This window comes from Globicephala melas, chromosome 3, assembly GCF_963455315.2.
Source record: "Globicephala melas chromosome 3, mGloMel1.2, whole genome shotgun sequence".
In the NCBI taxonomy this organism is placed as follows: domain Eukaryota; kingdom Metazoa; phylum Chordata; class Mammalia; order Artiodactyla; family Delphinidae; genus Globicephala; species Globicephala melas.
Window position 1 is genome coordinate 99,145,412 of NC_083316.1, and position 23,089 is coordinate 99,168,500.

Here is a 23,089-nt window from a genome sequence, read left to right on the forward strand (position 1 = left end):
TACCATTTTATTAATGGTATTCATTTTGATTCATTTGTATTTTTTTATTCATAAAATCTTCCAGTTGCTCTGCTGCTTTTTAAAATGACTGTTCTTTTTGAAATAGTTGGCACCTTAAATAGGCCAATCTTTACAGAATTAAAAGCCCTGTATGTTTTAAGAAAAATGCCATCATTTTAATGCAGCAAAGGGAAAAAAATATCATTGAATTCTGGTCTCGAAAACAACATGTGATGATGAGCAGTGCTGAGCAGATCATTGCATTCCTCCTCTTGCTCTCTATCACAAAATAATAACTTGCCAGGAGGCTGTGGCAGTTATTAATGTTTCATTTTGTTCCTAGATCCAAATTAAACCCCTGAAAAATATAAAACTATGAAGCTAAAGTTGAAATTCAGACATATAATCATATAATATATTTTTAGCATTATTTTAATACTTGCTTTAATATCTTAAACACAAGGAAAGCTCTTCAAGAATGAATTTGGACCTTTTCAGTAGAATCATATGATGTAATAGAATCATGCTATTACAGAATAAATCATCCATTTATTTTTCTGGAGGGATTTTGGGTCATCTAGCTGAACTTCTCTTTTTACAGGTGAAGAAACTGAAGGGAGCAGAGGTTAAGTGCTTTACTTAAGGCCAGCCAGCCTCTCTGAGCTATGTTTTGTAGTTCCCAGTCCCTTCCTGTTCTTGCCCTCCATACTGGGCTATCTATCACTCACTCTTCTTCTTTCTTACCTGATTTGTTTGTTTGTTTGTTTCTCCATCTTAGCTTTTTCCTCTGTATTTTCTGAGGAAAGAAACCAACAATGTTTACTACAGTAAACATTTAGACTGCAAGAATTTCAAATGCAGAGGAAATGCCTCGAGCCATAGAGCCCAGGGTATTGAGCAAGTCACATTGCAGAAGTGCATTTTCTGCAGAAGGTCTAAGCATAAATGCTAGAAAACAGTGCTTGCATTAAATGTGAAAAGTAAGTCAAGTCACAATGCTTTTGAGTCCCTCACAGTTCTTCCTGTTTCTGAACTTCTCTTTCCAATTCTTCTTCCACAGGACAACCAATTGGCTTTCAAACATAATATACTGAGGATATACTATTTTAAAAATCTTAACAGACTTCCAATGTTTCTTATACATAAAACAAAAGAAAACAAAAACAAACCTCACAAACTTATCCACTGAGCACTGAAGTCCTTTCGGGTTACTATCTCTATTTTCAGGCTTGTCTCACATCTTTGGCTTTCTCAGTTTCACAGTAAAGCCACCAGTTTCCTTGCCATTCCCTGGCAGCTGTTCCCTTCTCCAAAGGGAACTTTGTATGTTTTCCTTTTCTACTTGCTGAGATCTTATTTATCTATTCATCCTTTAGCTTTCCTTTTCTTGAATTTGGATTGAGTTCTTCCTTTGACCTTCCTCCCTTCTCCAATGATTTTTTTAAAATCTACATATTAATTATTTTCTAGTTATGATTATCCTTAATTTTTTCTTTTTTCAAAATTGCTAGTATGAAAGTTGAAATACAAAATAGTATTTATAACATATGATTCAGTATAAAGAATAAAAATACAAACACCCTTTTATTCACTATCTACCTTAAGGAAAAAAAAAACACAGAAAATAATCCAAAACGTTGAGGTTTCTGAGGGTTCATTCCAGATCCCATCCTTCTCCTCTACTCACAGTGAAAAAAAATCACTAAGTGTATTAACTAATACTTTTTGAAACATTTACCACATAGGGTTGTACATCTAAACAGAATATTCTTTGGTTTTGCACGGTTTTGAAGTTCACAAAAATGGAATCATGTTGTATCTTCTTTTTTTTATTGTTATATAGATCTTTTCATTTATTGTATACGTATTAGGTACACAGTTTAAAAGGAATAAAAACCCTACTCTCTAGAACATAAGACAATAAATAGAACAAAGATTGGCACTATTATACAAATGGAATTAGTGAACATAAATAAGTATGTGATTTTCAACCACATTCATATTATTCAGTTTTAAAACTATCTAATCTTTTACAATGACTAAATCCTTACTTGAAACTGTAGAGTTGGTAAAGGATGTATGCCATTTAAGTATTAGTTCAGAGACTTAACAAAACAATTTTACTGGTGGTATTTATTGTGGGGAGCAGAGACCTACTTACTGTGTATGACTATCATGTTTTAGGAAACATGATGAAGTTTTTATATTACAAGGAAGAGATCAAGTTTAAGTATTAGTTATTTTAGAAATACTACCTAAACTAGGATGACATTTATGAAATATTATATATTCCTTCTCTAACTCCCTTCTATTAGTCTATAAACTATATCAAGCGAAGCAATGGAAGTTAAAATTTTTAACATTTTAGATAGTCAAGTTAGAAAAGGACCTAAAGAAAGGAACTCAGATTTAAAGTTCTGAATGCCCCCTAGGTTTGGCACCTTTTCTTTCTTCCAACAAAGTATCTTCTCTTAGAAATGGAGTATTTAGTTAACTATCCCTCTCGGGGACCTCGGCTACAATAAAAAAGAGGCCAAGAGACCACAGATGCAGACTCACTGGCTTTGCTGGAGACTGACAGTGAAGAACCAGGGGCAGAGTCCCAGGGACACAGGAGCCCACAGCAGTCTGGGCTACTAGAATTGGGTGACAAAACAAGCTAACTCTGTCTTCACAAAATTTACCTGTGTTAGAGAAAAAGTCAGTCTATTGAGATTGACAAGGTAGGATTAGCTTTCCGACTCACAGAAGGCAACACCTGCTTTAGAGTGGACATTAGTAAGAGTGCTGACTGCTGTGAATACTTAGGTACTCGGCAACTCCTGACCTAAGGGACATGCAAAGACACAACAAACCAACCAACCAAACGCCCTCGGAATAATACAACCCCACTCCTATCAGAGCTTCACTTCTCTGAGTACATGCGGCACACAAAAGCGTCAGTTTCACTTCCCAACTCTGTTAACTGTTCCAGTGAAGACACACAAGGATAATGGTCTTTTAACATATCTGGCAATTTAGAAGTCTTCTCTTGAAGACATTGTGAATGTCTAACTGGTGTGAGAATCTTTAGCTCTTTAAATGCAGAATTGGTTTTGTTAAACTGCATCTTTTTTTCACACTTTGCAAGTATGGAGAAGTAGACACATTATATTTAATTAAGCAACCTGCCCTAGTTTCTGTATTGGGGGTTTTAATATCACTGGTTGGATCTTTTGTTTTGTCATCTTGCTCTTTTTCACAACCTTGAAATACCACATTCCTAAGATGCTTATTTTCTATTTCTGGTTTTTCTGACCCCAGATTAACACTTATATCATCAATGGTGTTTTCTTGGATTTGTTCCTTGGTTGCACAAGCCTCCTAAATATTTTCTCCAAATTTAACTTTTTCTTGACTCTTCATTGTCAGAATGTCAACAATGGCATGTCGCATATCTTCAGTAGGCTGAGCTCCTGCCAGAATGGCCTTCTCATAGATTGCAAAAATATTTTCAGTAGACTTGTAAGTGGTTCAGTATGCGCAAGGCATATCCAATATTTAACATGTTTTTTGGCATCTGGAATATTTTTAATCAGGTCATTCAGTGTAACCAATACTTCTTCTTTTGGACATCCCTCATTAATCAGGTGTAGGCATTCAGAAAATGTCTTGTTTACTTTTCCAGTAAACAATCGTTGTTCATCTTCTTCTGCCATGGTAGTCCAGAAGGACCCAACTAGTTTTTCATTGTGTGCTTCGGGCTCAGGCTGGGTAACCACTGAGCTCGGAGGCCTTTTCATCACTCTTCCTTTGCCAGCTTTCCACTCACTCAGACGAGCCTTTCTCTCCTCTGCAGTTTCTCTGGGCTGAGTCCATCTACTATCAATAGCTGCTTTCACCATGGTATGTCTGTGGTGGTCAATGCTTTTTGACTTTTCTGTCAGTTTAGTATTAGAAGACAAAGCAGGTCTGGCTACCATTTCAGATGTCATGCTTCTTGATAGTGTCTTATTTCTTTTTATGTCCTGAGAAGAACTGGTTTTGATAATAGACGAAAGTGTATTTAACTGTAATAATTCTTTCTCTCGAGGCCCTTTCCAAACTGTAACACTGGCAGACTGATGCCTTGTTTCATGGCATCCTGGTTATTACTTTGGTGACTGCTAATAGAAGGTTGTACAAGTTGACTGCTCTGAGATGTAGTGCTCACAAATTTAGTGGCAGTCGTCATATGTGAGGCTCTATCACTTTTCACTGGTACACTGCTGGCATGTACAGGCTGAGACTTTGTGGCTTTAGAGACAGTAGCTGAAAGTTTCTTCATTGTTGCAGAACTCTCATCTTTGACTTGTAGAGGTTTTCTAAAGGAATTGATCTTAGACTGAACAATTTGGCTATGATAAGATCCAAGCACAGGTTTCTTGGGCATTTGGGCATGTTAGCACCTTGCTTTGGTTTTTCTGTAGTCATTTGTTTCTTTTTACTGTTGTTTTTAAGGTGAAATGCTTGACTTAACATCATATGTTGACTTTGGGGGTCATCTTTAATTGGTAACAATGGCAGAGTTTGATTATTATCCTCAAAATTAGGTGTATCAATTGCTATAGTTGAATTGGTTAATTCATTAGAAGCTTTTAAAGGAATACAGTTTTTTTCCATTGTTATATTATTCTTGATCCCTGTAAGTCTACCGACATTCTCTTTATCAACCACTTTTGCCTTAAGTTTCAGAACTTTTGTCTCTTCTTCGATCTGGCCTTCAGATGTCTTCACTCTCTGGTCTCTACCACTGGACAATATCTGATTTTCCTGTTTGTATGCAAAAAGTTTTTCTTTTTAACAGATGCTCCTTGAGTTTTTGTCTTCTTTGCTCTCTGAACAGCAGACTGGGCCCTCTGACTCGGGGGCAGCTGCAGGTCCTGGGGCACGGCTGGGGTGCTTATCGCAGCTCCAGGCAGGGGGATGCATCTCCACCTCAACCACCACAGACTCCTTCAAGCTAGCGCAGCTGCACACTGCCCATATTGTATCTTCTAACTTGCTTTTTTTCTCTCACCATTCTGTTCCTGAGATTCATCCACTTTGATGTTAAGGCATGATTTATTTATATCAGTACTGTATATTATTGTAGCATATGACTATACCACAAGTTATTTATCCATTCTCCAGCTGATATTTTTATGTGGAGTAGATACTACAAATGTTCTCATTCTATGTCTATGTCCAATCTCCTCTGACCTGATATTGAACGTGATACAAAAATTATATGATCATCTTAATAGATACAGGGAAAGCATTTGACAAAATTCAACATCCCGTCGCAATAAAAACTCTTAACAAGTTAGGCATAGAAAGGACATATCTTAACATAATAAAAGCTGTCTATAACAGGCCCACAGTTAACGGCATACTCAGTGGTGAAAGGTTGAAAATGTTTCCACTAAGGTAGGGAAACCACTCTCACCACTCTTATTCAACATAATATTGGAAGTCCTAGCTAAAGCAATTAGGCAAGAAAAAAATAAAAGAAGTATCAGAATTGGAAAGGAAGAAATAGAATAGTCTCTATTTGCAGATGGCATGATTTTATAGATAAAAATATCCTAAAGACTCAACCAAAAAACTGTTAGATCTAATCAATGAATTCAGTAGATTTTCAGGATACAAAAATCAGTAGCCGAGAGGGGGAAGATGGCGGAAGAGTAAGACGTGGAGATCACCTTCCTCCCCACAAATACATCAGAAATACATCTACATGTGGAACAACTCCTACAGAACACCTACTGAACGCTGGCAGAAGACCTCAGACCTCCCAAAAGGCAAGAAACTCCCCACGTACCTGGGTAGGGCAAAAGAAAAAAGAATAAACAGAGACAAAAGGATAGGGACAGGACCTGCACCAGTGGGAGGGAGCTGTGAAGGAGGAAATGCTTCCACACACTAGGAAGCCCCTTTGCGGGCGGAGACTGCGGGTGGTGGAGGGGGAAGCTTCGAAGCCACGGAGGAGAACACAGCAACAGAGGTGCTGAGGGCAAAGCGGAGAGATTCCCGCACAGAGGATCGGTGCCGACCGGCACTCACCAGCCCGAGAGGCTTGTCTGCTCACCTGCCGGGGCGGGCGGGGGCTGGGAGCTGAGGCTCGGGCTTCGGTTGGATCACAGGGAGAGGACTGGCAGCATGAACACAGCCTTTAGGGGGTTAGTGCACCACGGCTAGCAAGCAGGGAGTCCGGGGAAAAGTCTGGATCTGCCAAGAGGCAAGAAACCTTTTCTTCCCTCTTTGTTTCCTGGTGCACGAGAAGAGGGGATTAAGAGCGCTGCTTAAAGGAGCTTGAGAGACGGGCGCGAGCAGTGGCTAACAGCGCAGACCCCAAAGACGGGCATGAGACGCTAAGGCTGCTGCTGCTGCCACCAAGAAGCCTGTGTGCGAGCACAGGTCACTATCCATACCTCCCCTCCTGGGAGCGTGTGCAGCCCGCCACTGCCAGGGTCCCGTGATCCAGGGACAACTTCTCCAGAAGAATGCACGGTGCGCCTCAGGCTGGTGCAACGTCCCACTGGCCTCTGCCGCCGCAGACTCGCCCCACATCCGCACCCCTCCCTGCCCCCGGCCTGAGTGAGCCAGAGTCCCCGAATCAGCTGCTCCTTTAACCCCGTCCTGTCTGAGCAAAGAACAGGCGCCCTCAGGTGACCTACACGCAGAAGCGGGGCCAAATCCAAAGCTGAGGCCCTGGAGCTGTGCAAACAAAGAAGAGAAGGGAAATCTCTCCCAGCAGCCTCAGGAGCAGTGGATTAAATCTCCACAATCAACTTGATGTGTGAGATTTTGTATATATAGCTTTGCTTTCACCATTTGTCCTAGGGTCCTGTCTGTCCATTTTATTTATTTTATTTTTTAACTTAAAAAACATTTTTTTCTTAATAATTATTTTTTATTTTAATAACTTTATTTTATTTTACCTTACTTTATTTTTTCCTTCCTTCCTTCCTTCCTTCCTTCCTTCCTTCCTTTCTTTCTTTCTTTCTTTCTTTCTTTCTTTCTTTCTTTCTTTCTTTCTTTCTTTCTTTCTTTCTTTCTTTCTTTCTTTCTTTCTTTCTTTCTTTCTTTCTTTCTTTCTTTCTTCTTTTTCTCCTTTTATTCTGAGCCGTGTGGATGAAAGGCTCTTGGTGCTGCAGCCAGGAGTCAGTGCTGTGCCTCTGACGTGGGAGAGCCAACTTCAGGACACTGGTCCACAAGAGACCTCCCAGCTCCATGTAATATCAAATGGCAAAAATCTCCCAGAGATCTCCATTTCAACACCAACACCCAACTTCACTCAATGACCAGCAAGCTACAGTGCTGGACACCCTATGCCAAACAACTAGCAAGACAGGACCACAACCCCACCCATTAGCAGAGAGGCTGCCTAAAATCATAATAAGGCCACAGACACCCCAAAACACACCACCAGACGTGGACCTGCCCACCAGAAAGACAAGACCCAGCCTCATCCACCAGAACACAGGCACTAGTCCCCTCCACCAGGAAGCCTACACAACCCACTGAACCAACTTTAGCCACTGGGGACAGACACCAAAAAAAAACGGGAACTACAAACCTTCAACCTGCAAAAAGGAGACCCCAAACACAGTAAGATAAGCAAAATAAGAATAAAGAAAAACACACAGCAGGTGAAGGAGCAAGATAAAAACCCACCAGACCTAACAAATGAAGAGGAAATAGGCAGTCTACCTGAAAAAGAATTCAGAATAATGATAGTAAAGATGATCCAAAATCTTGGAAATAGAATAGACAAAATGCAAGAAACATTTAACAAGGACCTAGAAGAACTAAAGATGAAACAAGCAATGATGAACAACACAATAAATGAAATTTAAAATACTCTAGAAGGGATCAATAGCAGAATAACTGAGGCAGAAGAATGGATAAGTGACCTAGAAGATAAAATAGTGGAAATACCTACTGTAGAGAAGAATAAAGAAAAAAGAATGAAAAGAACTGAGGACAGTCTTAGAGACGTCTGGGACAACATTAAATGCACTAACATTTGAATTATAGGGGTCCCAGAAGAAGAAGAGAAAAAGAAAGGGACTGAGAAAATATTTGAAGAGATTATAGTTGAAAACTTCCCTAGAAGTTTTCAAACTAGAAAGCTTCTGCACAGCAAATCATCAACAAAGTGAAAAAATAACCTATGGAATGGGAAAAAATTATATGTAAACCATATATCTGATTAGAGAATAATACCCCAAATATATAGAGAACTCATACAAATCAGTAGCAAATAAACCAAACAATTAAAAAATGGGCAAAGAACCTGAATAGACATTTCTCCAAAGAAGATATAAGAAAGGCCAGCAGGCACATAGAAAAATGCTCACCATTACTAGTAAGTAAGGAAATGCATATTAAAAGCACAATAGGACATCACCTCACACTTGTTAGAACAGGCATCATAAAAAATAAAAGAGATAACAAGTGCTGGTATGGATGAGGAGAAAAGGGTTTGGTGGGATTATAGATTGATATAGCCACTGCAAAACAATATGGATGATCCTCAAAAAATTAAAAATATAATTGTCATATTATCCAGTAATTCCACTTCTGAGAATATATATGAAGAAAATAAAAACTCTAACTCAAAAGATATCTTTACTCCCATATTCATAGCAGCATTATTTACAATAGCCAAGAGATGGAAACAACCTAAGGTGTACATCTATAGATAAAATGAATAAAGAAGTTTGCATTTCTCTAATAATTAGTGACATTAAGCATCTTTTCATGTGCCTGTTGGCCATCTGTATGTCTTCTTTGTCTACTTAGGTCTTCTGCCAATTTTTTGATTTTTTAAGAAATTTTATTAAGCTGTATGAACTGTTTGTATATTTTGAAATTTAATCCCTTGTCAGTAGCATCATTTGCAAATATTTTCTCCCATTCTGTGGGTTGTCTTTTATTTTGTTTATAGTTTTCTTTGTTGTGGAAAAGCTTTTAAGTTTAATTTGGTCCCATTTGTTTATTTTTGGTTTTGTTTCCATTACTCTAGGAGAGGGATCCAAAAAAGTATTGCTGTGATTTATGTCAAAGAGTGTTCTGCCTGTGTTTTCCTCTAGGAGTTTTATAGTATCTGGTGTTTCATTTAGGTCTTTAATGCATTTTGAGTTTATTTTTGTGTATGGTGTCAGGGAATGTTCTAATTTCATTCTTTTACATATAGCTGTACAGTTTTCCCAGCACCACTTATTGAAGAGACTATCTTTTCTCCATTGTACATTATTGCCTCTTTTTTCATAGATTAATTGACCATAAGTGCATGGTTTTATTTCTGGGCTTTCTATCCTGGTCCATTGATTTATATATCTCTTTTTGTGCCAGTACCATACTGTTTTGATGATTGTAGCTTTATAGTATAGTCTGAAGCCAGGGTGCCTGACTCCTCCAGCTCCATTTTTCTTTCTCAAGATTGCTTTGGCTATTCAGGTTCTTTTGTGTTTCCATACAAATTTTTAAGTTATTTGTTCTAGTCCTATGAAAAATATCATTGGTAATTTGATAGGGATTACATTGAATCTGTAGATTGCTTTCGGTAGTATAGTCATTTTGACAATATTGATTCTTCTAATCCAATAACATGGTATTTCTCTCCATCTGTTTGTGTCATCTTTGATTTCTTTCATCAGTATCTTATAGTTTTTTGAGTACAGGTCTTTTGTCTCCTTAGGTAGGTTTATTCCTAGGTATTTTATTCTTTTTGATACAGTGGTCACTGGGATTGTTTCCTTAATTACTCTTTCTGATCTTTTGTTGTTAGTGTATGGGAATTCAAGAGATTTCTTTATTAATTTTGTATCCTGCAACTTTACCAAATTTATTGATGAGCTCTAGTAGTTTTCTGGTAACATCTTTGAAAGTTGCTATGAGAGTCAAACTTAAATGTTCCCAGCATAACAATTGAAATCACAAAATGGAAGTCTTGTGAGTTGAAGGGTGTGCTAACTAACCTTATTGTGGTAACATTTTGCTATGTATATATATATATATGCATGTATAAATCATCTCATTGTATACCTTAAACTTACATAATATTTTAAGTCAATTATACCACAATAAACCTGGAAAGAACATTGTAGAACATATGTATTCTAGATATTTGCTATTTGCTTGTCCTTTTTCTGCCTTTCATCCTCTACAAACTCATATTTCAAATTTAGGACCAGTTTAAGTTTCCCCCAGTGAGTTCACTCTAAAAGCATCGGAGTGGTGTGTAAGTGTTACTTGTTTCACAGAGGAAATGGGGGAGAAATTTATATATTGACTTAAAAATTGTATGAGACATTTTACTTTCCCTGTATTCCTTTTTGCCTCTGCTGTCCCCAGGCACTTCCTTATGATAGCTCAGTTTCTACACAGTGCCCAGCCACATGGTCTGTCTCCATTTCTTCCCAGAATGCCTTTCTGACCTCTTTCTCTGTTAGGGTACTCTGATCCAGTTCCTGCATTCCAAATTGCATAACCACACAAAATTCTATTTCTTTTTCTTCTTTTAGTTTCACTTTGGAAATGCATTGATTCAGGTCTTTTTTTTTACACATACTTTAATTGCATGAACTTTAATTGAAGAATATTCATGTCCATTCTAAGAAAATGCCAACCCTAAAAAAGAAAATCCTGAACACAGTACTTTTAGTTTATTTTTTTTTTAACTGAAATGGAACAAATTGAAAGGAAAAAATTTGTTCCAGATGTTTGAAGAAAGCATGTGTGATTTTGTTGACTGTTTTCTTTATAAATACTTTTGAAAGAAATTCATTTCCAGGTAGCATGTAGTCATAATGAATGACTTCAAAAATATGTGCTTAAACATTAAGACTAATTTGGTATTACCAAAAGCATCATGGCCACAAATTCCCAATGTGTGTTTAACAGTAAGGTAGAAAATTCACAGAAAATACACATCTGACGGATTCACATACCATGCCCATAAACAGAGACACAGACCCAAACACACACATACATGCTCCACACCCCATACAAATACTTCCTTTCAACCATACTACATTGTCTCAGCTCACTCGGTTTTCTTTTTCTATCAACCCCAGTTATTTTGAACAATTTCTAAAATTCTTGCCAATATTTTCCTCTCACAGAAAGGCTCACAGGATTGACTGTGGTGTCCTGTCCTGGCTTCACTCTCTTCCTGGGTCTCGCAGGTTATCTGTGGCAAGAGTATTAATTTAACAGCCACGAGCCCTTTCACTGTGTAGTTGCATCTTTCGTGCCAGAGGCACAGACTCTTCTCAGGCAGAATCATGAGTGTGGCCTGAGCTATCATTTGTATGTGATATTTGTCCATTTTATTTCTGTTACATTAAAAGATAGATTCAAATCAAGGATGTTTTCATTCTGTGTTTAAATATTTGTTCACATATCCAAGTATCCAAGTATATTCACTGTCTTTTTCTTTTTTTTTTAAACATACAGTGCTATAACCTGCAACAATGGCACACATAAAACTCTAACTATATGTTATTCCCTTAACTAAAATATACCAAGAATAAAGACACTACCAGCAATTTACAGGAATATAAGAATGAACTTAGTGAAGACAGAATGAACTGTGTGCACATTTACATGAGCATAGCACTCATCATTTTGCGGCCTCTAGGAAACTGGTTGGGAAGAGAACAAACACTTTTTAGATATTAAGAGTTAATTCAAATTAAATCAGCTTCTCCAGAAGTATGATGTGTTCACATTGGACTTCATGTTGCTTTTCACTATTTCAATATGAGATATGTCCCTGTATGTGTCTTTACTCATAGTTCTTTCCAATTGCTATATGTATATAATTATAAATTGGTCACATTCATTTTCTAGAATTTCATATAAATGTATTGCTGGAAAGCCATCTCTCCCAAAACAGGTAACCATTATTTATCTTTCAAATTGTTTTTCAGCAAGGAGTTACTGAAGAGACTTTCTCTCTATAAATACAGAAACAGAAAGTTATTGTTTAGGTGCACCAGGCGTGCTGTATTCTCTCGACTTTATGCTATTACAGAGATACTACAGTTAGATAGTGGAACAATGCAGCTTCCAGTTTGACTAAAACATTTTAAAGAAAAGAGTATTTTTAATGAAGTAGCTATTAAAAAATTGCCATCCAATTATGGGCAAAATCCTATGGTAATATTTGTGTTCCACAAAGGAATCTGTGATTAGGCAAATTCCTGAACTAACATTTGATATTCATCATGTCATTTAATTCTGAGCCACATTCTTTCTTCTCAAGTGAGTGATGATGAAAAGAAACCAGTCTTTTTTTTTAATATATCCATTAATAGTTGAATTATACACAAATTGATTTGAATTTGTCTCATCCCTAAATTATGAGTTTAGTTGAAGTTTCTAGGAGTAGAATTGTTGAACATATATAATATTTGCTTGGTCACTACACCTTTTGAAATGTTCTCTGTGCATATGGGTGCTGGTGTACTGAACTCCTTACCATAAGCAATTTCTGATGTCTTAAGAAATGTTAAACAATTTGTGGGGCAGATGGTATTTCCACACGTGGCTTAGAAAAGCATTGTACTTCTGACATATGGGCCTGTTCTGATTTTAAAGGAGAGGAAGGTTTTTATGATTTTATTTTTATGGACACATTTAATTATATATCAAGGGGATCTACCACACACATTTTCACAGAGGGCATTACACAGTTTTATAGCATGCCTTCAGCTTCCTAAAAAGTTACCAATATCACAATTACAGTAAAATTACTGTGCAATTATAACAACAGCTTCTTTAAACACTATTTGTAGTTGTAAAATTGTTTTTATGAGTAATACATAACATTACTATCTCATTTTAGAAATCTATATTGAATAAAGCCCATTTGCCAATATTAAGTTTCATTCATATAAATTCTCTTTTGAAGAAATACATGTTTAAGTTAAAAATATTCCTCCTGCATTCATAACTAGAGGATAAAGCTCATCAATATGAACAAACTCCAAAAATAGATATTTAAATAAAAGTAAAGATGAAGTACTGATTTCTACTCTTTTCATTATTATATCTGTTACTGGCTTTACATCCTGAGTTGTGTTCTGGTAATGGTGCTGGATCAAAAAAGTTCTTACTTCAGTTTAAATACATGTGTAAAGCACATGTATTTTTCTTTTCTCTGAATACATTTTGATTGAAAAATAACATAAGAAAAACAAGCCTGCCACTCATATTTGCAAGGCCTGCTACAAAAACACAAACAGAGGCCCACATTTCAAAATCTAAATATTTAAAAATTACAGATCTAGCTAATAAATTGCTAAATTAAAAAGTTATATTTTCTCTCAACAAAAATACCTTTATACTGACAAAATGAACACGATATGTAAAGTCTAATTTTATATGACTAAGAGTCAGCACAATGCCAAAGATGACTGTATTGAAATATTATTTAGCATGTTGATGCTCTAACCATATTAGTAAAAAATATAAAATGTAAAATTCACATATGTATTATAATATATAACATATTGTATGTAATTTATTTTTCTTGTCTTGTTTGGTGACTACCATTCGATATGCAGAGACCTAATCTTCTTCCATAGTGCACTCCACCATCTCCATCAGCTTTGTCTGGTATCCCCATGTTCAAAGCTCTTTTGGTCAGCATCTCTAGAGAGAGCAAACTTTGTTCTAGAATTCCTTTGGAGTCCAAGAGGGGTTAAAATGTTCCAGATTCAGGACTATGAAAATCTTCACCTTTGACCTCTCTTCTGGATGCTTGTCTTTAGAGGTACCCATTGGCTCCAGTTGCTGAGTTCCAAAGTTCTTAATAAATACATAGAACAAAGTTCTTAATAAATACATAGGGCAAAGTGTTCTTATGTTTTGATATGAAATAGGTTTATTTGTGTTAATTTTAAGTAATCTGCAGTTTGTTTTGATTTCATCTTCAGTCATGAGTTACTTGGAAGAGTTTTGATGTCCATTTGGTTAATTTTCAGTTACATAGAAGCAAAGGCTAGAGGTGGGTTGGTTGTGAAAGTGGTGGAGAGACATGGAGATCTTTGTTGTCCAGGTCTCTGGGTGAAAGCAAGAGGAGAGTCCACTCTTTCTCAACCACTTGATCTGGTGGAAATTTTGCCCATCAGAGCTCCTGACACCAAGTAGGTCTCCCCAAAGCCTTCCAAAGTACTGAATGCAGGAGAGAGACTAGTTCTTTAATTTTCTGTACACATAAGATGTCTTCTGGCATGCACAGGCTGGGAATTCACAGGCAACCACAGAGTCTGTGGTCTTCACCTCAGGATCGAATCCACATTTCATATTCCTCCATCCAAATGGACCAGATAGTCTGGCACCTGTATCCTGGAGAATTCATGTCTTCAGATCTATACATATTATCTTCAGAATTTATCAGAAAGATTATTTTAGTTGTATGGAATTGTAGCAAAGAATGGGGGAAAAATCAACAGCAATGTGTGCTCAGATTGCTATATAAAGTGGCAATTGAAATGCATGCCTAATTGAAGAACACAATCTAGGTGAGTTACACATTAGTACAAATTTTATACTAAAGTCCAGTAGACAAAACCAAAAAATGGCATATTAGCAAGCTTACCACTGAAACCTCCTTGGGAGAGCACTACATTGGAGATACAAAGAGTTTTAGTGACTCCAACAAAGCTAGTTATTTCTTCACCTGGGGATAAGATTACTGTGTTTGTTTCTTTGTTTCTTTTGGTTGACACTATGTTGAAGTCATTAGGCTACTATTTGAACACATGTTGTACAATATATACCTTTATACATGCACAATACATTAAACCCAGTGAGGTGCTCCTACTGAGACACACAGTGGGATGAAGACTCAGGAAAAACAGAAAATTTGGGTCCCCCCTCTCATGCCTAAGCTTAGGTAAAGAGAGATTAGTTGTTCCAACTATTGAAATAGATATTTTTAGCTTGCTATTAACTTTTTGAAACACACAGAGTTGAATTAGTGCCAGTGAAATGTATGTTCAACTTGATGTCACTTTGCTTCCCATGTTTCAAAGGAGGTTAAAAAAAATTCTATCAACTTATATGTAATAGAAGAAGATATACCAGTGTTGTGGGGTATCATAATGAGACCAGTTGGACACTCATATTCTGGAAAGAATCAAATATTGTTATTCCTGATATTTTGGAAAAACCTGAACCAGATGTATGTTTTTATGTTGTTGCATTTGTTTTCTTCTTAAAAGAAAAATCAGTACATGTAAAATATATTAGTTCTTACTTTTATTATAACTAACAGAATCCCATGAGATTTGCTTTAATCTTAGTAATTTATTTATACATTAATTTATCTAAGTATATTTGCTATTAGCTTTTGGAATATATCCAGAGAGCTTATGCTTAACATTTTAAGAAAACAGTTACTGCCAAATTCAAACAAGTGCAAGTTGTGACTCAGATTACTACCAGAAGTGTAGTAGCAAAAATATCTTTTATATATGTGTGTATGTATGCATATCTGTGATTTTAAAACTAAAAACCATAATTTAAACTCTTTTTCCAACCTCACCATGCACTTTTCTCATAGTTATAATTTTCTGGAAGGGATTGAATCTTAATTGTAGAGTGCAAGTGTAATCCAGGTTAAATGTGTTCTTTCTAAATGTATATATGCACTAAATGGGTTTACTGTTGTAATATCAGAAGCTTCACTGATAACTCATGATTGAGTATTAATGCTGAAGTAAAGACGCTAAGCTCTTCTACATAATGCCATCCAGAATAAAAATACAACAGACAGAATGAGCAGGGCAAAATAATATGCTTCAAAAACAAATAAGTACTTTCCTACAACTACAAAGCTGAGTAATTAAAATTGAGGTTGCCATCAAGCAGCAAGTATCCTTAACTCTCTGACTAAATGGAAACAAGGAATCATTATTGATCTGAATACCAAAATTAGAATAAGAACAATTTATAAATCTTTGCAGTTCTGAAAACTTAATTATATGGTAAATATCATTTAATCATATAATTTTATTGCTTAAAGGAATCTGAGTTCCCCCAGTCTCTTCATTTTATATACGTGAGCCATCAAGATGAATGGCTTTATATATGTGAGCCATCAAGATGAATTGACTTGCCCAAAGTCACAGAAACAGTAGTAAAGACAAGAGTTTAATACTCAGGTATCTTAAATCCTGTCATATGGTCTTTGAAGTCTAACAAGCAAGGAGTGCAACAAAAGATTGTTTCAGGACCATGTCTATAGTTAAGGGCAGAGTTTGTCAATAGGCAGACCCGTTTCTGTCTCTTCAGGTTTTGCCACTTAGTAACTCTATGACTATGGTAGTTTCCTCTCTTAGTGTCAATTGTGTATCCTATAATATGGAGATAATTACAGATTTTATCCCAAATGGATTTTTTGAAGAATAGATGAAATGACTTACGCAAATGCTTAACATGTGATAGACACATGGTAAGTACAGCATAAATATTATTTGTTATTTTTTATTATTGTTTATCATCAGAACATTCTAAAATTTCAGTGGGTGCCTTTAAAAATCATTTATCTCTGTGAAATAACTGAAGTTAAGACATTTAGTTTCTCTCTGCTTTCTTATCACTGTTGAGATTTCCTATTGATCTGTGTAATTTAGAATGTCCGGTCATAGAGACAGAATTACATGAACAGCTAAGTCTTCTCAGTTAAATGCTTTGAATTAATCATTAGAATTAAAAATTACCCTTTGTGATATTATGAATTATATTCATATTATTGAACAGAAATGAAGGGCAATTATGCATTTTTAGTAAATTTGGCTGTGATCCCTGTCTTTCCTTTCAGTTGCTGGGCAGTTTGTCTTAAAGTTTCCACAGGTCTCTATTCTTCATTCTTATTAGTAGTATTCTAGACTGCATGCCTGAATCAACTCAACAACTCCAGCTGGCTCATCCATTTTCAGCTTCTTTCATCTCTTGTTAGTCTGTGTAATACTTTGCTGCCAGCCTTGTCCAAAGAATGAGTGCAGAGTGAGTCCATGATGCTTATTCCGGCATTCAAGGTTTGCCATCCCTTGTACCTTAATGCTTTCATTATACTTTACAACTTAGTTCCCAAACATACAACTTTCACTCCCAACAGCCTTTTATATCACTATCTCCCAAATACTACAGATATGTTTTTATTTTTTGATCTTTTGGTGTTCTCTTTATCTTGCCAAGAATTTACCTTAACCAAGTTTCCCTTGGTGATTATTGTCTAGCATTTAGTTCTATATTGATTGTACTGGTATTAAGATGCTTTAATGCCTTTATTGTTTTATAACTTCCACAAATTTTGTGAGCTTCTTAAATGATACAACAGCCAGGAGGCAGCACAGAATGGACCTTCAACCAATGTTGTTCAATTGACTTATTGAAAATAAGATAGTAACTTTAGGTATGAAATGTAACATCTTTTGCAGAGTATAGTGTAGGATGTGAGAGCATATGCTTTTCTAAATGTAACAGAACCTCTTTTCTAAATGAATCCTCAAATTTTCATAAATACCCATTTCCAGATTTGAGTTCACTACAGGAATCATTTGGTAAGCATTTCAAATCAATTTCAAAGAGATTTTAGGTTTCAAGCCAGCACATTTTCTCTTCTACAAACCCATAGTGCTTTCCTCACTCTATAAAGAGGCACATTGTATGATTGGAGAGATTTGAAAGCAGATATAGCTGTACTTTAATACTTAGCAAGGGTTAAAAGTTGAACTTGAGCTTTGGAAAGAGATGGAACGTACACCTTTTCTCTTTACCAACTGTGGAACAAGTGACCTTAATGTTTCCCTAGGATATTTTGGATTTAACATCTGCTGTGAAAGACGGTGCAATCGAAGTGCAGCCTCACTTCTTCCAACCTCTCAGGAGACCCTGCAGGCTGCCATTAAATAGTCATCCAGGTGTTAGTCTTGAACTCAAATGTGAACCAGCCCCTGAAGTCTGAGATGAAATCTGGCCAAGCAGTTCATGAAGAATGTTCTGGATTGTTCTCCTGACATGTGAGCTCTTCACCATATGAATTTGTTTTATTTCTTCTTCTTAAATGTTATTAGCAGGAAGACATAATAGATTTGGTTCAGTAAATTCATTTAAAACATAGAAAATAAATTTTGAATTTTATACTTTTTTTACACCTCCAAAAGTGATTTTATAACTCAAGAACAGCTAACATAAAATTTGCTGACCGCTTTGAATATAAGTTCCTAGACTGACATGATGTATCATCCTTGGAGCAGATGTTTGATAAGATATTAAACTAGACTGGAACAGAAAACCTGGGAGCACATTTTTCTCTCATGTCCATTTCATATAAACTGGAGTGTCATTATGCTATCTACATTTTTGTATTCTGTGAAGCCCCTAAAGTTTCCCACAGAAAACATAATGAATATTTGCTAAAGGAATAGATGAAAAGAAAGTTATTTACACATTTATTTTGGTGGAAAACATCCATGTTAGAAAACTAGACCTGACTAATTTTTTTATTGTTTTGATGACAAGTAAGAAAATAATATTTTAGGAATAAGGAGGTTCACATATTGGCTAAAAGTTTTAAATTCATTTTATTTAACTTCTAAAATTCTACATATTGAAATTGGCTTTACATTGAGAGCCTCTCATTACCTATTTACATTGAAAGATGAATTCATATATTCAAGTATAACATCATTCAGAAAAGAACATAAATCATATGTATTTTCATAAAGGGATCAACAGATTTTCATAAAGGGATCCCCACATGACCACCACCCAGATCAAGAACGAGCATTACCAGCACACCAAAAAATTCCTGGTAACTTTCCCTATTAATACCATTCCTTCCTCCACAAATTAACCATTATCCTGATTTTAAACACCTTATATTAGTTTCAACTCTTTTTTTGAAGTAAGTATAATTATACATTATATACTCTTTTATGTCTTTTTTTTTTAGTTAGCATTTTATTTATGAGATTCAGCTGTGTGATTCCTCTAGCAGTGGCTTGTTCATTTTATCTGCATAGCATAGTAATTCAAATAAGATTTTTATACACAGTTTATCTATTTCATTGTTGATGACTATTTGGATTGTTTCCAGTTTTCAGCTATTGCAAATAATGCTGTTATAAAGCTTCATTTTTGTGTCTTTTGACAAGGGTACATATATAGATTTCTGTGGGCTATGTGTGACTATGACTATGAGAATAATTACTAGTTTGTAGAATATCCTTATGTTCAGCTTTAGTAGGGACTGCCAAATAATTGGAAACCTTAGCCCTTAAATGAAAAAAGTACTCTTATATTTGGGTATACATCTACCATCCAAAAATTTCCCCCTGCATTCCTTAATGTTCTGTGCTCTTGTTTTTTTTTTTCTTTCTTACCTTTGAGTTGTTGTTTTTAATCATTCTATTTTTGCCCTTTATTAGCTTTTTTTTTGTAAAATAAACACATCTTTAATGATTACCCAGGAGATTACAGTTTGAATTTTGGCTTAATAGAATCTAAGACGAATTAGTACTTTTACGACTTCCTGTACAACATGCCATTTTGTCTCCTTTTAGCACACTATTCTTTTGTGTTACTGTTGACATGAATTATTATAATTCTACACCTTAAATTCCCCAAATCAATATCATCAGCATTACCATTATCATTATGACCATCATTTTAGACAAGGATGTGCTTTATATACTGTTCATTACTTCCTGCAATTTTTTTGTTTGTTTTTAGCTGGAATATTTTCCTTCTGCATAAAAGTCTCCTTTAAGTATTTCTTTTAGTGTTAATCTGTTAGTGACAAATTCTAATATATATATTTTTTTACCTGAAAACATCTTTACTTCATCTAATTTTGCTAGATACAGAATTCTAAGCTGACAATTATTTTCTTTTAGCACTTTAAAAATGTCATTTAATTGTCTCTGGCTTCCATTGTTTCTGTTGAAAAAAAGAACTGTCAGTCTTATTTGTTATTCCTTTGACAGTAGGATGTAAGTTTTTTTCTGGCTGTTTTTAAGATTCTCTCGTGGTATTTGGATTTGAAAAGTTTTGCTGTGCTGTGCCTAGGTGTTGTTTTCTTTATATTTATCCTGCTTTGTTTCTAGAGAGTTTTATATCTGTGATTTACATATTTTATCACTTAAAAAAATTTTTAACCTGTATCTCCAAATATTTCTTCTTTCTCCACCCCACCACTCCTCTCCTACTGGGTCTCAAGTTAGACATTTTTATTACCCCATGTCTCTCAGCTATATCATATATTTTCTATCCTTTACTACTCTCCATGCATCAATCTGAATATTTTTTATTTACTCGTCTTCTTTGTCACCTCTCTTCTACAGTATTTAATCTTCTATTAACAAATTTTTCAGTATGTTATCTTTAGGTATAATATTTTTAGTTTTTTAATTTTCATGTAGTCTGTTTAAAAATAGACTTAGTTTCTGGGTTAAATTTCAGTCTTTTCATCTTTTAAAAATATATTAATCACTATTATTTTATTTTATTTTATTTATTTTGTTTTTTGCGGTACGCGGGCCTCTCACTGTTGTGGCCTCTCCTGTTGCGGAGCACAGGCTCTGGACACGCAGGCTCAGTGGCCATGGCTCACGGGCCCAGCCACTCCACGGCATGTGGGATCTTCCTGGACCGGGGCACCAACCCGTGTCTCCTGCATTGGGAGGCAGACTCTCAACCACTGCACCACCAGGGAAGCCAAATCACTATTATTTTAAAATACTTGTATAAGAAGTTCTAATGCCTGGATCACCTTTGGATCTTATTTTTTCCCCTTGGTTTCATTCATTTGGTTTTTTACTTTATATAGCTGGTAATCTATGACTGAATGCCTGACATTGTTTATGAAACTTTGCAGAGATTGTTAGAAACACTTGACAATGTTATTTCTTACCAGAATGGAGTTCCAGTTGCTTTCTGACATGTAGCTAGAGTAGAGGTAAGTTACTTTAGTTCAGCTTGAGATTGAACTTGTGCAGTTAGGGTCAAGCCTTTTGTTAGGGTAGATCTGTGTTCAGGTCTCTCCTTATGCCTAAGCTGTAACATTTCCAGAGTCCTATGTGGAAGTTTTGGGTGTATGCCGAGGTCACTCTCCCTTGACAGGCTCTAATTTCTAATTTGTGTTAACCCTGCTGCATGAAACTTCCCAAAGTTCCGTTCTTAGCCAGCATTCTCCTTACCTTCTTAGCCTCTTGACCACAAAGCTGCTTATAAATCAGTGAATGCCTTAACAACACCATAGGCTCTGTTTGTTTATCTTAGTGTACTTTCTTTCTCTCAGAAATTATTGCCCCAGAATTCCTGGTTGATTAGTAGCCCTGAACTCAACTTTTGGTTCTCCAACCCCATAAGGCTGCCAGAAGCTTATCTCATGTTCTAATCCTTCTAGTAGATGCTTTCCTCTTGGTTTCTTAGCCTCTCTGCTGTATGTAACTTAAGAATTGGCACATGCCTGTGGCAAAAGTATAGTTTACTTCTATGCCAAGCTCACTTCAATGAGATTTTGTTCTTTCCAGAATTCTAACCCCCTCAAGTCCTAGTTCCCTTGGTAGCTGTTTTCTACTTGTTTTTGATTATAAGTATGTTTGTAACAAGTTACTTCACTGTTGTCAGATGCAGTTCAATTCAATTAATTTATACACTGAAATATTAAATGAACAAATATTATTTTAATAAGAATATTAATCAACCCACTAACATATCAAATGTATATATGTTTACACTTATAACTGTTCTGCTTTCAAACAGGTTACTAGTTTTTACAAAGGACTTCCAGAACACAGTGGCAAAATTTTTTTCCTCCAATTATTACACAAAAATTATTGTTTTGTTGTGGAATAATACAATCTTAATATGGGCTGTTAAAATATAAATAATATATGTATTTAAAAAAATCCAGTGACACACAAAAATCTTATGATAAAAGTATGTTTAGTTTTGTAAGAAACTAACACACTGTCTTCCAAAGAGATTGTACAATTTTGCATTCCCACCAACAGTATTGAGAGGTTTGTTTCTCCACATTCTTGCCCGGTTTTAGTGTTGTCCATGTTCTGAATCTTGGACATACCTTTTTATTTTTTAAATATTAAATGTAACATTTTACCCAGCTTTACTGAGATATAATTGACATACATTATCTTGTATTGACATACATTATCTTGTAAGTTTAAGATTTACAACATGATGATTTGATACAAGTATATATTGTGAAATAGTAACCAAACTAGGGCTAGTTAACACCTTCGTCACTTCTCGTAATTATCCTGTTTTGTGTGATGGGGGAGAAATTTTAAGATCTCTCTTGGCAAATTTCAAGTATATTATAAAATATTTTAAACTGTAGTCACCATGCTATACATTAAATCCTCAGAACTTATTCATCATATATCTGGAAGTTTGCACCTTTTGACCCAAATCTCCACATTTCCCCTAGCTCCCAGCCTCTGGTAACCATCAATCTACTCTCTGTTTCTATGCGTTTGACATTTTTAGATTCTACTTATAAGTGAGATCATACAGTATTTATTTTTGTCTGACTTCTTTCACCTAGAGTAGTGTCCTAAAGCTTCATCCATGTTGCTGCAAATGGCAGAATTTCCTTCTTTTTTATACCTGAATAATATTTGAGTTTTATATATATATATATATATAAAATATTATATTATATCACACTTTTTAACCATTTCTTGCTTGATAGCCATGTTTTGGCTTTTGTGAGTAATGCTATGAGAGTGTTTTGGGGGTGTACTATCTCTTTGAGATAGTGATTTCATTTCCTTTGGATATATACCCAGAAATGGGATTGCTGGATCATATAGTAATTCTACTTTTAATGTTTTTGAAACCTCCATACTGTTTTCCACACTGGTTTTACCGATGCAGGTTTTACATTCCTACCAACAGTACACAAGTGTTCTCTTTTCTCCACATCCTTCCCAGCGTTTGTTATTTTGATAATAGCCATTCTAAACAAGGAATTTATACTTTTTAAAAAATGATAATTAATATGTTTTTCAGTTTTGGAAGTTTCTAATGTTACATC

General features: G+C 35.5%; 1 pseudogene; it reads right to left on the reverse strand.

The window, feature by feature from the left end:
- Window positions 1-2,905: 2,905 nt before the first annotated feature.
- LOC115860015 (cytoskeleton-associated protein 2 pseudogene) lies at window positions 2,906-13,642 on the reverse strand (annotated as a pseudogene).
- Between the last annotated feature and the right edge of the window lie 9,447 nt (window positions 13,643-23,089).